Source organism: Thermobia domestica, chromosome 10 (genome assembly GCF_964235325.1).
Source record: "Thermobia domestica chromosome 10, izTheDome1.hap1.1, whole genome shotgun sequence".
Lineage (NCBI taxonomy): Eukaryota > Metazoa > Arthropoda > Insecta > Zygentoma > Lepismatidae > Thermobia > Thermobia domestica.
In genome coordinates, this window is record NC_137463.1 from 216,843,116 (window position 1) to 216,856,985 (window position 13,870).

At 37.2% G+C, this 13,870-nt stretch overlaps 1 protein-coding gene across 1 annotated transcript in view; it reads left to right on the plus strand.

Moving 5' to 3' along the window:
* LOC145662175 (synaptic vesicle glycoprotein 2B-like) overlaps positions 1 to 13,870 on the plus strand; it is a 292,527-nt gene that overhangs the window by 200,819 nt on the left and 77,838 nt on the right. The window lies entirely within an intron of this gene.

Below are 13,870 nucleotides of genomic sequence, written 5' to 3' on the forward strand. Positions count from 1 at the left end.
TATTTGGAAATATACATCCAGTCTTTTTCCCTTAAAGTTTTTTGGTTTCCCTCTCTCTTTCTCGAGAGAAGGGTCCTAACCTATAGCTTGTATAGCTTATATAGCTTATATGTAAATCCGGCACAGGTTGTCGATAATAACAAACGGCAACAAGATGTTTATTCTTCAGCGCAAACTCTTGGGGACAAGAGGACATCAACCATAAGGAGTCCTTGTGTTCGTAGAATTTTGTCTGCTCCAAATACCAACCCATGTTTGCTGGCAAAATTCTCTCTCAGTACTGTCATTATCTTGCTAGTCACCCACGGATCACAAGAACATACTCTCTTTGTTGTGACGTAGGACTATTCAGTTCGTGATTTACATATATATATATATATATATATATATATATATATATATATATATATATATATATATATATATATATATATATATTTAAAAAGTAGTGTTTGTGGAAATGTCGTATTCGGAAAAGGCGTGTCAAAAAATATATAAAAATACAGTAAAAAGTGAGAAAAACTAACATGTTTCTAAATAATATTTTTGTCGAACTATATGTTCAGTCATGCAGTGGTATCACTCTGGCTTTGTCCACGAGCACCAGAGTGGGGAGAAATAGTGGCTTTTCAGCTAACAGCGCGCAGATCAAGAGTAGGGCCCATTTTTTAGCCATGAACTGCCAAGAAGAAAGAAGGATAGTTGTATCCAGGCATAAAAAGTGCAGAAAATTTCCAAATGATTGCTTGTTTGGTGATGCAAGAATGAAAAATTAGAAGTAATAATTTACAAATCACAAATTCAAGGTGAAATAGTAAGAAGTTCATTCGTGCGCCGACTTTTACTTCGTGAATTTGTTTGCGCGTCTTGAATCGTGCTTCAGAAACTTCGCCGTGTCGAATTTTATGCGTGAGTCAATTTTCTTCTTTGAGCCACTCATTTTAGCTTTAATAATGTGAAGTGTAAACTCAAAATGTAATTCTTAGTGAAAAAAGAAAAAAAAATATGAATATAAGTATTCAATTGAAATGTGAAAATTATCTTTTTCTTTTATACATATACAAACGAAAATCCGATGATAATGTGTACGAGTATTTCCGTATATGAAACTGTATTAAATAATCTCTATTGTCCAAAGAGTTGCATGAAGCGTATTATCTTGTAATACCACACGTGTTTTTACATATTATTATTGCGTAAAAGTTTCCATTTCAGGTTCATATCTTAATGTAATTTTCCCGTAGTTTCCCGAGTCTTCATGCAGGCATGATCGGGAACCGAATCGGGTAATTACTGGTGTTAGTCTATATACAGTTTCCCCTTTTCCTTTCTTTTTGTAGATTGTTTGTAATTTGTAATTAGGGCTCACCGGTAATTACCCGAAGATAAGTTTTGTAAATCTGATTAGCATAGCGAGGGAAGTACAATTCTTATATTTCCTTATTTGGGTTCGATTCCTGGGACATATGGGGATTTAACTCAATATCCTCATAATCGGGCACCTGAACAAGAACTAGTGATTTATGTGAAAAATGAATGATTATTGAATTTTGTCAGTTCCACTTAGTACCATAAATATTATATACTTTTATTATCGTGTGTGGTTTGTATGAGTTTTTTTTTTAAATTTTAGTATTTTGTGTTCGTGATATCTACAACTGCGCAATTCGAGACACTGCTCAATGCAGTAAAGAAACTAGGCGTACAGTTAAAGGAAAATGCGGAACAAATACTGGTTAATCACTCGGGACTACAAGCGGAAACTGAACTTATGAAAAATGAAATAACTGAATTAGGAACTGAATTAGGCACGCAAGTAGAAAATTATAGAACCGAAACTAATAATCTTGTGCAAGACGTTTGAAATGAATTAAAAGTAGTTTACGAGCTGCTTACTTTTCACCTTAAGGAAAAAGTCAAACAATAGGTTTTCGACGTTAAAACTGACATGCATAATAAATTAGTCTAGGTTAATGTATAGATGGAAAAAAGGTTGCTCAAGTTGGTACTGTATTGTTACACAAATTAGATAATATCTAAATTCAGTGCAAAAATACAATAGCACAAGAGGTACATGAATCACAATAGAAATCACCTGCACATAAAACACAAATGTTAGTGATTAAAGAAAAAATGTTGGAACCAAAACGTAGTAGTTGATATTGAACGAAAGTTAATATATTATGAAACTAAGTTAGGTGAATGCATGTGAAAGCATATTATAAGGCGATAGTAGAATAAGTAACTTAGGTAGTGAAATCGATCGTACCAATCAATCATTAGCTTTCTTAAAAGGTATAATAGATATTTACAAAAATAATTTTGATTTGTCACATGTACGACAAGAGGGTGAGTCCAAACAGTTCATTGACGTACAGAGTACTGTTTTGGAGGTTAAAAATGAAATTGGTAACCTAACCTAAGACTTGCGCACTATTGACACACAAGTTGCTGTAACCCAATAGCAAATGTTGAATTTGTATGTCAATATACAAGAACCGAAATATAGTACTAATACCAAAGAAGCTGGTATCAATGCTAGTAGGGGGTCTAATACTCCAGATAAGTATGATAGCGTATGTAGTAGTAATAGCAAAAAAGATTCTAAAACTGAAATAACACAGAAAGTGAAAAAGAATTATCGAAGCAATACCTTCACTACAGACAAGGTACAGATTGAGAAGGCTAAGAACATAAACCTAATGATATCGAATTATTCCAGAAATTTTTGAGCTCAAGCTTTTGGAGCTTTTCGAGAAAAATGCTTACCTCACGCAAATTGAAAGATCAAAGTATTTAGATATTTTAGATTTTCTTATGCAAAGTAGCAGTAACGTAGTGGTCGCCACAGAGTCAATTCGTACAAAGTGATTGAGAAAAAATAAAAATTGCCGCTCGACCATCTCCAAAAAAATCTACTTTTTTCATGAATGTTTATCCTATATCAGGGTACTACAAAATCACAATTAATTATTTTTTTTACAACATCCCATGGCGACGCAACGCCTGCCGCCATTTTGTTTTTTTCGATTTTAGGCGTTTACGTTGTTTTGAATATTTCAGCATGTATTTGTCCTATCAAATTGAAAATTGCTGGACGTCTCCAACTCCTGTAGAGCTAAAACTTTGATCTCTTAACACTTTTTCCTGAAACCACTTGAAGGTGTAAAATCAGGGTCTGCAGTAGCAACATTTTTGGACATTGGAAAGATGTTTCGGAAGAGGAAACAACTAACGTAGAGGTCTGACTTTGTGTGTGCATGTAGTCTGGGGAAATAAGTTAATGCACAAAAATTTACAGACCTGTGGCTGCTCCCAAAAGCCTGAAAAAAACCGTAAAGTTGGAGAATTAAACCAAATTAGCATATTTCAATGTCCAATATCTCCAATGGGCCTGGATAAAAAATCTGAAATTTTGGGAATAGTTAGCCCTTTAGTATGCCATAATACACAACAAAGCGCGTTGTGTCTTTTTGAGCAGAAGGGGGTCAAAATATTAAATAATGATGTCATATTCTAGGAGGTGTTTTCTTCATAAAATCTCCTGGAAATTTGCTGTTGTGAAGCAAAATAAAGTAGGATGAATGATTAGTCCAGTCAAGGCTCTCAAGCTCGTTTCTTTCCTCTAGTTGTGACACTGTCTTATCACACTAACAGCAGCAGCGGTGAAGAATGCCGTTATCAGCAGAAGGCGAAAAGTCAAAATGCACCCTTGACAAAAAGTCCGTAAGTACTCCTTGCTCTTGCTACTTGCTATATCAATGATACTCAATCATGTTTATTCTTGTTTTAACTGTCAACTCATGCAGAAGACTCTTGTCCTTTCGTTTGATCTACATTCTCATTTCAGTGAACACTTACTCGCTGTAAACACTGACTGCGGAATGTAAACGTAAAGTTACTTAATACTTTGAGTCCCTTCTGCTCAAAAACACGAAACGCGCTTTGTTGTGTTATGATATACTACAGGACTAACTATTCCCAAAATTTCAGATTTTTTTTTTATCCAGGCCCAGTGGAGATATTGGATAGTGAAATATGCTAAATTGGCATAATTGCCCAGTTTTAAGATTTTTTTCAGGCCTTTGGGAGCAACTACAGGTCTGTAAATTTTTGTGTATTAACGCATTACCTCGGAGTACGTGCACACGAAAATTCAGACCTCTACGTCAGTTGTTTCCTCTTCCGAAACATGTTTTCAATGTCCAAAAAAGATTTTGTGAACAAAACACCACCTAGAATATGCCATTACTTAATATTTTGACCCCCTTCTGCTCAAAAACACAAAACGCGCTTTGTCGTGTGTTATGCTATACTACAGGACTAACTATTCCCAAAATTTCAGATTTTTTTTTATCCAGACTCATTGGAGATATTGGACAGTGAAAAATGCTATATTCGCTTAATTCCTTAACTTCACGTTTTTTTCAGGTCTTTGGAAACAGCTACAGGTCTGTAAATTTTTTGTGTATTAACTTATAATCCCGGACTACATGCACACACAAATTCAGACCTCTACGTCAGCTGTTTGCTCTTTCCAAACATGTTTTCAATGTCCAAAAATGTTGCTACTTCAGACCCTGATTTTACCCTCTTCAAGTGGTTTTAGGAAAAAAAAATGTTAAGAGATCAAAGGTTTTGCTCTGCACGAGTTGGAAACGTCCAGCAGTTTTCAATTTGGTAGGACAAATGTATGCTGAGATATTCAAAACAACGTAAACGTCTAAAATCGAAAAAAAAGGAAAATGGCGCCAGTCCCTGTGTCACCATGGGATGTTGCACAAAATTAATTAATTGTGGTTTTGAAGTACTCTGATATAGGATAAAAAAATCACGAAAAATTTTTTTTTGGGAAATGGTCGAGCGACACATGCTTGATCACTTAGAATGGATGGACTCCACACTTACGAAGCTTCTGAGTTACCATACCGTTTTTGAATCATACTGTGAGCTACCAACCAAAGCAACTACCAACATTTAAAAAAAATCTTACATTTGTTTATTGCCTATAAACTTACATTTCTAGTAAATATGAACCGGAATGTTAACGAGATCTACCAAAAATGTTCCGTCGAGTTACTAGTAGCTCGTGATTGACGGTTTGGCGATCGCTACGCCAAAGAATGATTCATTATGCGCAAAACAGTTTTTAAATCAAATGATGATTTTGTCCAGAAATTCAGAGATCAATTTGAGTCTCCTCACATAGCTGCAGGAAGAATGTTAGTACTACTGCCCAAAACGTACAATTCTGAAGCAGATGTACTGTTTACGAGTTTGTTGCAAGCGGGAATTACTGTATACGTAAGTTGAACAGAGGTATGAGCGACGCTTCCATCCTCAATACCATAGAGCTGTTGTTACGAAATTATTACCAAAAAAAGTTGGTTCTTACCCATCTTAGACTTAAGTAAAATTTTGAATGTCATTCAAAATTTAGAAACTGTCAAAAATAACGAAAACAGTAAGTCACGTGTCATTTCTATAGGAAGTCTTTGTATATAAAGTAAGACAAATTAGGAAGAAAATAAACCCGAGAAAAATAATATCTGATCACGCACTGATAATGATAACAGCAGAGGTAAGAAACAATATGAAAACAGAAGAAAAGCTCCAGGTAGCAAAAACGACAAGAGGCAAGGAAATAATTCTAACGAATGATTGCAACAACGGTCAGATATTCATGTTCATTCTAATAATTCAGAAGTCAGTGGTCATTCTATAGAGGTAGTCAGAACGTTAATTTTCTTAACCAATTTGATACTGGTAATAACGTATAGGCATACTCTTATACATACCTGTTTCGCAAGTTGACCGTCATCAATACGGGAAAGGGTATAATCAGTCACATGCTTTTCTTCACCACAATGTACGACCTTCGTTAAAGTAGAATTGCTCTGCCGAAAGAGTGTGTTCGGTGAAGCTTGTAACTTTGAGGACTTTGGTCATAATTTTTGTAAATTGAATGCACACCTTTATTTCTCGTGTGGAATACAGGGGTTTCATAAAGTCTGGACGGATTTAATTTGTTTATAATTTTCATAAAAATGCTCATAATGAAATCAAATAAAGTGCAAACGGTAGCGGAAGGATTAGATTTTTACTTGGCAACACTGTTAGATAAGCGGCAACTCTGAACACGTTGAGAGAGGGAGAGGGAGGGCAAGGGTCAGTTTCTTACCAAATTCCATCCATTGTTGTTTTCATTGTTGTTTCAATGTTGACTGTTAAAAGTAAGTTGTAAACTGTATTGGTGTATGTGTCTTTTAAAGGAATAAATAAATGAAAAACTCCTCTGAGAAGACTATTTTTTTGCCGTATCAAAGATGGCGTCGGTGAAAGAGAAAGCGCAATGTGTTTTGTGGTACGCAGAGCTAAAATCACCAATTCTGGTGTGTCGAAAGTTCACCAAATAGTTCAAAAAGCCGGCACCGACTGAGAGTGCAATCCGAAAGTGGCATGCTAAGTTCTTGGAGACAGAAAGCGTCCTGGACCGTCCTCGAAGTGGGAGGCCGACAACATCGCATGCAACAGTGAGCAGGGTAAGGGATTCCAGCGCCGCCTACGCGAATGTGTGGACGTAAATGGCGCCCAGTTGGAGGTGTGGCGGTGAATGAACTGAGCTGGTGCAGATTACAGGTAAAAATTTAATCCTTCCGCTACCTTTTGCATTTTATTTGATTTCAATATGAGCATTTTTATGTACATTATAAGCGAATTAAATCCGTCTAGACTTTATAAAAACCCTGTACATAATGTTAAGCAAAAATATTAACAATGCAATTGAAAGAGATATAGACATTTCTGACGAAAAAGTTGAAACAAATCAAAACACGAATAATAATGTTAGTGCAACTTTAGAGCACAAACTCATATTAAATTGTAAATGAAAGTGTCAGAGCATTGTGTGATTCTGAAGCTTCTGTGTCCCTAATTAATTTTGAGCTATGGGAACGAATTTCTTTTTCGTCATATCCTATTTAGAGTTGAAACCTGAAACACATATTTTCCTAGTATATTATTCCAGTAAAAAAGTCAAGGGCACAGTAAATATTGTCGTTGAAGTATATTTAGCTTTTGAAATTAGAGTATTGCTTCTATCCATCTTGAATAACGAATGCTTTTAGGCCGTATTATTTTGAATTTACCTAATGCGAACATTGAGTTTTCGAAAAAAAAATAATAGTTTTAGCTATGAGAATCAAATTATTGTTGTTACCATGTTCAAGAAAAACTCAGTTAAAATTGAAGACAATCCCAATGAAGAAAATTTTGTCACATGCTGATCATGAATTAGAATCTGAAAGTATTTCTTGTATTATGGGAAGTTCTAGTACATAATGGTGATTGTTTAAATTATGAAACTGATAATAGCTCTTCATATTCCTCGTGTTCCCTTACAGAGAACCAAACTTAAGTTTAAGTGGATCAATATTTTACAAGAACGAAATAACGCATATGCAGAATTTTGAAGCAATGCTAAGATTTGAATCTTATTCAATCTGTAGAAGAAAAGTTTGTCTCATTATTATGAATTACAAATTTCTTAGATAATGCAATTAATAGTGCTCATTTTGTATTTGTATTTTGTATCTACGATTGATATATTTTTGTTGTAATTTCCCGAGTCTACATGGAGACATGATCGGGAATTCAATCGGGTGATAGTCTGGTATTAGTCTACATACTGTTCACTCTTTCTTCCTTTCTTTTTGTAGATTGTTTGTAATTTGTAATTAGGGTTCACCACTAATTATCTGGGGATAACATTCGTAAATCTGATGAACATTCCGAAACCCGATGAAAGTGTTACTTGTATTTCTGTATTTGGGTTCGAAATGAAACAAAATCTTTGAGTTTTACGTCCCACGGATATGCCGGTTAAGCTAAAGGAGTCGATGATGATGAGAAATGAATGAAATGGTGGAATGAAAAAAGTAGGAGAAAAATGGAAGAACCCCGAGTAAACTAGTGCTGTTGAATTTTTGTGACATTTGCGGTTTTCGGTTTTTGAGAAAACCGGTTTTCTGAAAACCGAAAACCGCAAAAGCGGTTTTCAAAACCGAAACCGCAAATGCGGTTTTCAAAACCGAAACCGCAAAAGCGGTTTTCAAAACCGAAACCGCAAATGCGGTTTTCAAAACCCAAAGCGCAAAAGCGGTTTTCAAAACCGAAACCGCAAAAGCGGTTTTCAAAACCGAAACCGCAAAATCGGTTTTCAAAACCGAAACCGCAAATGCGGTTTTCAAAACCGAAACCGAAAAAGCGGTTTTCAAAACCGAAACCGCAAATGCGGTTTTCAAAACCGAAACCGCAGAAGCTTTTTTCGAAAGCGAAAGCCGCCCGAAACCGTGTTTGCGGTTTTATGAACGAAACCTTGTTTGTCCTTTTCAAAGCAGAAACAATGTTTGATGTTTTTAATTACACCTTTTAACAATTGTGAAAGCATTTATTGGTCGAGACAATTGTATTGATTTATGTCTGTGTTTTAACTTTTTTTTATTTGCTCCAAGACTATTATGGTAATATATGCAGCACTGTGCGAAAGGGATTGTTCGATGGTTGTACAAGTCACAGATAAATTAGGGTTGCAATATTTTAGTCAGGAAAGTGGGGAGTTCTAAACCGTAAGTACTGATGTGAACTTGTGTTTTACAAATACTGACCTTGGATCCTTCGCACTTTTTTTTAAAGTTACTTCTTTGATGACACTTCCAATGTACTTTTCGGCTGCAGGGAAGCAAACTAGACCCCACCTTATTTTTATATATTTTGTAAAGTAGACCACTAGAAACACGAATCTGAAGGAATTTTGACATTCCGAATTTCGGAACTCGAGATATTCGAACATAAAGTGACCACGGAAGCAAACTGGACCAAAACTAATTTTTATATATTTTGTAAACTAGACCACGAGGAACACGAATCTGAAGGAATTTTGACATTCCGATTTCCCGAACTCGAGATACTAGAACTTATACAGTAGTTTTACATAGTATGTATAAAATTAACGAAGAAAGTTCTGTCGCTTTTTGACTTATCACCTTAGAGCATCGATATGTCACCTAAGACCAGGGGTGTAGCCAGCAGGTTTCTGTAGGAGGGGCTCGTCGTTTTTGAAGGGGGGCGAGCTACAATCTAAAAAGAAAGATGTGTTGCAGCTAGTGTTTTTGAAGCCTGAAAAAAACTGGAAAATTTTGGTTTTCTTCCAGAAAACTAAAAACACTGTTTTCAGCTGCTGCTTCTTCTTCTTACTATTATTATTAATAACAAAATAATAATAATAATAATTTCAAAAATTATATTACAGATAGTTTGTATTATGTTTAACCAAGAACTACTACCCCCGACCAAACATTATACCTTTGTTCATAACTATTTCAATACACAGAACCGATCTATAAAGGTAAACAAGAAAGTTCTATCGCTTTCTCACCCACCACCATTCATATGTCACCTAACACGTATCTGGAAGATTAAGAATACATCGACAACCTTCTGCAAACGTTCTGGAAGGTCATTTATTCCATCACTGTAGAGGTTGGTGTTCCGTGAAGCGAAGGAGGTATCAAGTGCATTTTGCACCTCTACTTGGGATTCGAATTGGCATCCTTTAAAGGTGATTGTCCAAAGAAGGGAACAGATGATAATCGGACGGTGCAATATCCAGTGAGTATGGCGTATACAATAGTGTTTCCTATCCAAGGCGTAAAATGGTGTCCCGGGTCATCCTAGCCACGAGGAGCTTAGCGTTGTCCTGTAACATAAGGACCTCTTTGGTATTCAGAAGTGCTGGCTCCAGAGTTTTGAGTTTCTCTTGAACACTGCTCAACTGCTGACAGTACACAGTTGATTGATGCGATTACCAGCTGGTAACAGTTCCCGATGCACGATGCCGCGAGCAGTTCATAAACACACAGGAGGACTTTCTTCTGGTGTAGTGCTGGTTTCGGCTGTCTTGGAACCGTTCATGGGATGCTAACCAATTATGACGGCGCTGTGGAACTTCGTACAGGACCCATTTCTCATCACATGGCAACACCTTGTCCAGAAATGGCTCCTTCCTCAGAAGAGACAGCAAAGAAACACAGGTCTCTGCTTGCGTTGCCTTTTGACCCGGAATCAAGTTATGTGGGACCCATCGACCCAACTTCTAGTGTTTTCTCAGTTGATGAAGGTGCTGTTGAATGGTTTCGCCATTCACACTGAATTGTCCCCATGCCGTAAGAGTCGGTGGACCACAAATGGGCAATTAGCGACATCTCGCCAAACATTGGCGGCGCCGCAGCAACGATTCCCGGTGGCCCCTCTACCGTTTTGAAAATTATACCACCAGCGGCAGAGACGCGACAAAGCGCCAACGAACCACAAAATTACTCCCCCAAAATGTTAAATCGGCTATATGTGTGATTTAGTTACATTAAGGTGAGTCTAAAAAACACTTTAAAAAGTATCAAAAAATTACCCCGCAGGGGACTCAAACCACCAACCATATGATTACTAGGCAAGTGTTCTTTCTACTTCGCCACGAAGGCGATGAAGGAAACGTCGCTTGTAAAGGGATAAATCGTTAAGATCTTTTTAATTGGGTAAATCAGAGTGCTCCTTTAACCGTGTATATTCGACGATAATTGTTTGGAATTAGATAAAATGTGTGTAATTTTGTAACAAAATCACGCGTGTCTATTTACTTTATTTCATAGTTCTCCCATACTCACTTTCTAATGATCGACGACAGTTGCCATCTAAATTCATGCAATTATCGCACTTATCTCAAGATTTTTCACTTCATGATGTTGAGGCAGAGGTTATTCTTGACCCCCGGAGCTCACTTTAGGAACAATTCTCAAGGAAAAAATAATATATAATAATAACCGCATGCACATGACTGGCGATAGTTCGTGTTGGCTCCTTCAAGATTCTCCGCAAAGAATCTAAGAAGTGCGGACCAAGACGAAGTTCTCGCTGGTCGCTGCTACGCGGTGGTACTTCAACACCCCGACACGAGATATATGTTTCGACTCGACGAAACCCTGCCGCCAGTGAGGGCCAATTATCGCAGACCTCCACAAAAAGCGACAGAACTTTCTTGGTTACTTTTATACATAAGACTGATTTTCTTTGAAATTGCACTTAATTTATTTAAGATTTTCTGACAAAAATGTTATTTATTATTCGTGACGAAAAAGACATAATTATTTTATTAACAGCTATATCTCACTTACTGTTTTACGAAATAGCATTTAAAAAAGCGAATGAATTCCAAACTGAAAAACTAAATAAAAACATTGCTTTTCACCAAATTTTCTGTCTGATAAAAAGTTTTCTTAAAACACTAATTACAGCATATAAATAATATAATGTACTTACGATTTAGTACCATTGTTTTATGATAGAATTTATAGTACCTTGTCAAAACGTTTGTCTTCAAACTGTCAAATACAAATCGCCGTAAATTGTGTAATCTGCTGTCACAAAAAGTATACCATACTATTTTCGGATGGCTATAAGGAAGAAATACCATACTATTTTGTGATCGGTATGGTAAAATACTATTTTTCCATACTATTTTACCGTAAATTATTAATTATATGTAAACTTTGTTATTTTTAAATGACTGAAGCGAAGTAATCTCACGATGATGTTTTAACATCTGGCCATTAGGAGTGCCAGGAAATCATTTGGGGGGGGGGGGGCTGGCCCCGATGGGCCCTCCGTGGCTACATCCCTGCCTAAGACGTACCTGGAAGATCAAAAATAGTACCCATCAGTATCAACGACCTTCTCCCAACGTTCGGGTTGGGCATGGATTCCATCGCGGTAGAACTTGGTTTACCGTGAAGCGAAGAAGGTATCAAGTGTATTTTGCACTTTTACTACGGAGTTTAACTGGAGTTCTCTAAGGTGAGTGTCCAAGGAATGGAACAGGCGATATTCGGACGGTGCAATGTCCGGGGAGTATGGCGGTTGCAATAGTGTTTCCCATCCAAGGCGTAGGATGGTGTCCCGGATCAATCTAGCCATGTGGGGCTTAGCGTTGTCCCGTAACGAGAAAACCCCTTAGCGATTGAGAAGTGCTGGCTCCAGGGTTTTGAGTTTTTCTTGAGCACGGCTCAACTGCTGACAGTAAACAGTTGCATTAATGTTCTGCTCTGACTAGCCGGTAACAGTTCCCGATGCACGATGTCACGAGCAGTCCACCAAACACACAGCAGGACTTTCTGCTGCATTACTGGTTTCAGCTGTTTTGGAACCAGTTCATGGGATTTTAACCAATGATGACGACGCCATGGAGTTTCTCATCACATGTCAACATCCTGTCCAGAAATGGCTCCTTTCTCAGACGAGACAGCAAAGAAACACAGGTGTCTGCTCGCGTAGCCTTCTGGCCCAGAGTTAATTCATGTGGGACCAATAGACTCAAATTGTACTGCTTACCAAGTTGATGGAGGTGCTGCCGGATGGTTTCTCCACTCACATTGAATGTTAGCCCCAGTTTCTCACAGGTCCCTCCGCTGTTAGCCTCAATTGCTACCTGAAGATTTTCATTTTGTACATGTGTTGGTCTTCCGGCACGTGGTGCGTCTTTCGTGAGTATTTTGTCAGCGTCCTTAAACTTTCTAAATCACCCTTGCACTGTCTGCGTAATCACGACACCCTCACGAAAGGCCTGAGATATCTTCCGCCCCGCTGCAGTGGCGTTTGACCCAAGTTTGAACTCGTACAGCATACACGCCCTTATGACGCTGTGTGGAGGTTCCATATTCACTCTGTCCTTACACAAGTTCACGTTGTAACTGAACTGCCACAAGCAGGTAGAGTGTTGGATATACCCACACCAACAACTGACCTTCGCTTTTTCTCCATTCGCATTCAACTCACGGTGTGAGGATCAATTGAACACAGACTCCACAAAAAGCGACAGAACTTTCTTGGTTACCTTTATATATCTCACAGGACATAATATTTTTCGTATAGAGAATATATCTATATTAAACTTAAAGTTTTAATATCTCGAGTTCCGGAAGTCGGATTGTCAAAAATCCTTCAGATTCGTGTTCCTTGTGATCTAGTTTACGAAATATATAAAAATCAGAGGTGTAGCGGTTAAGATTGTCAGAGTTGTAGCGGTTTACGTTGAATATGCCAAGACTTTATCCATTGAATCGTCTTAGATTTTTCTTCAATCCCAAAATGCGGGTGGTTTTTCGTGATTAAGATCTTTTATATTATCATTACTCTTTCACCTTGTTTTTAAACAGTACTGCCACTCTTTCTTATGTTAACAAAAAAACACCACCTCCCTTTCTTAAAAAAAAGAAAAGAAAAAATAGATCGCAATACACAATTTTATTGTTGATTTGTTGCCACTCCGATAAATGAGAATGTTGTGGTTTTGTATGTGTTGACTGCTTTCTTATCGCAAGTCCCAGACACCTGCAATAGTTCATACGTGAAGGGAACACCGATCATATTTTATTCTACGTATATCATTTTACTTCCCAATAACGATAGCCGTGCCTCTTTGTGAGAAACTGCAACTTATTTTTTTTATTCTGCCAATTGTAAAAGTATACTAAACAAGAATTTCCCTACACATTAAGACATTTTAAGAAAAAATATCTTCTTTCCCCTCTGCAAATTTTGAGCATTTTTTTCCTCCATTTGGCAACTGAGAGTCGAAGATGGGAAAGATTCTTTGCTGTTTTCTCGTCGTTACTTGACATTAGTGCTGTCGAATTTTTGTGACTTCTGCATTTTCGTTTTTTGAGAAAACCGGTTTTCTGAAAACCGAAAACCGCAAGTGCGGTTTTCAAAACCGAAACCGCAAAAACGGTTTTCAAAACCGAAACCGCAAATGAGGTTTTCA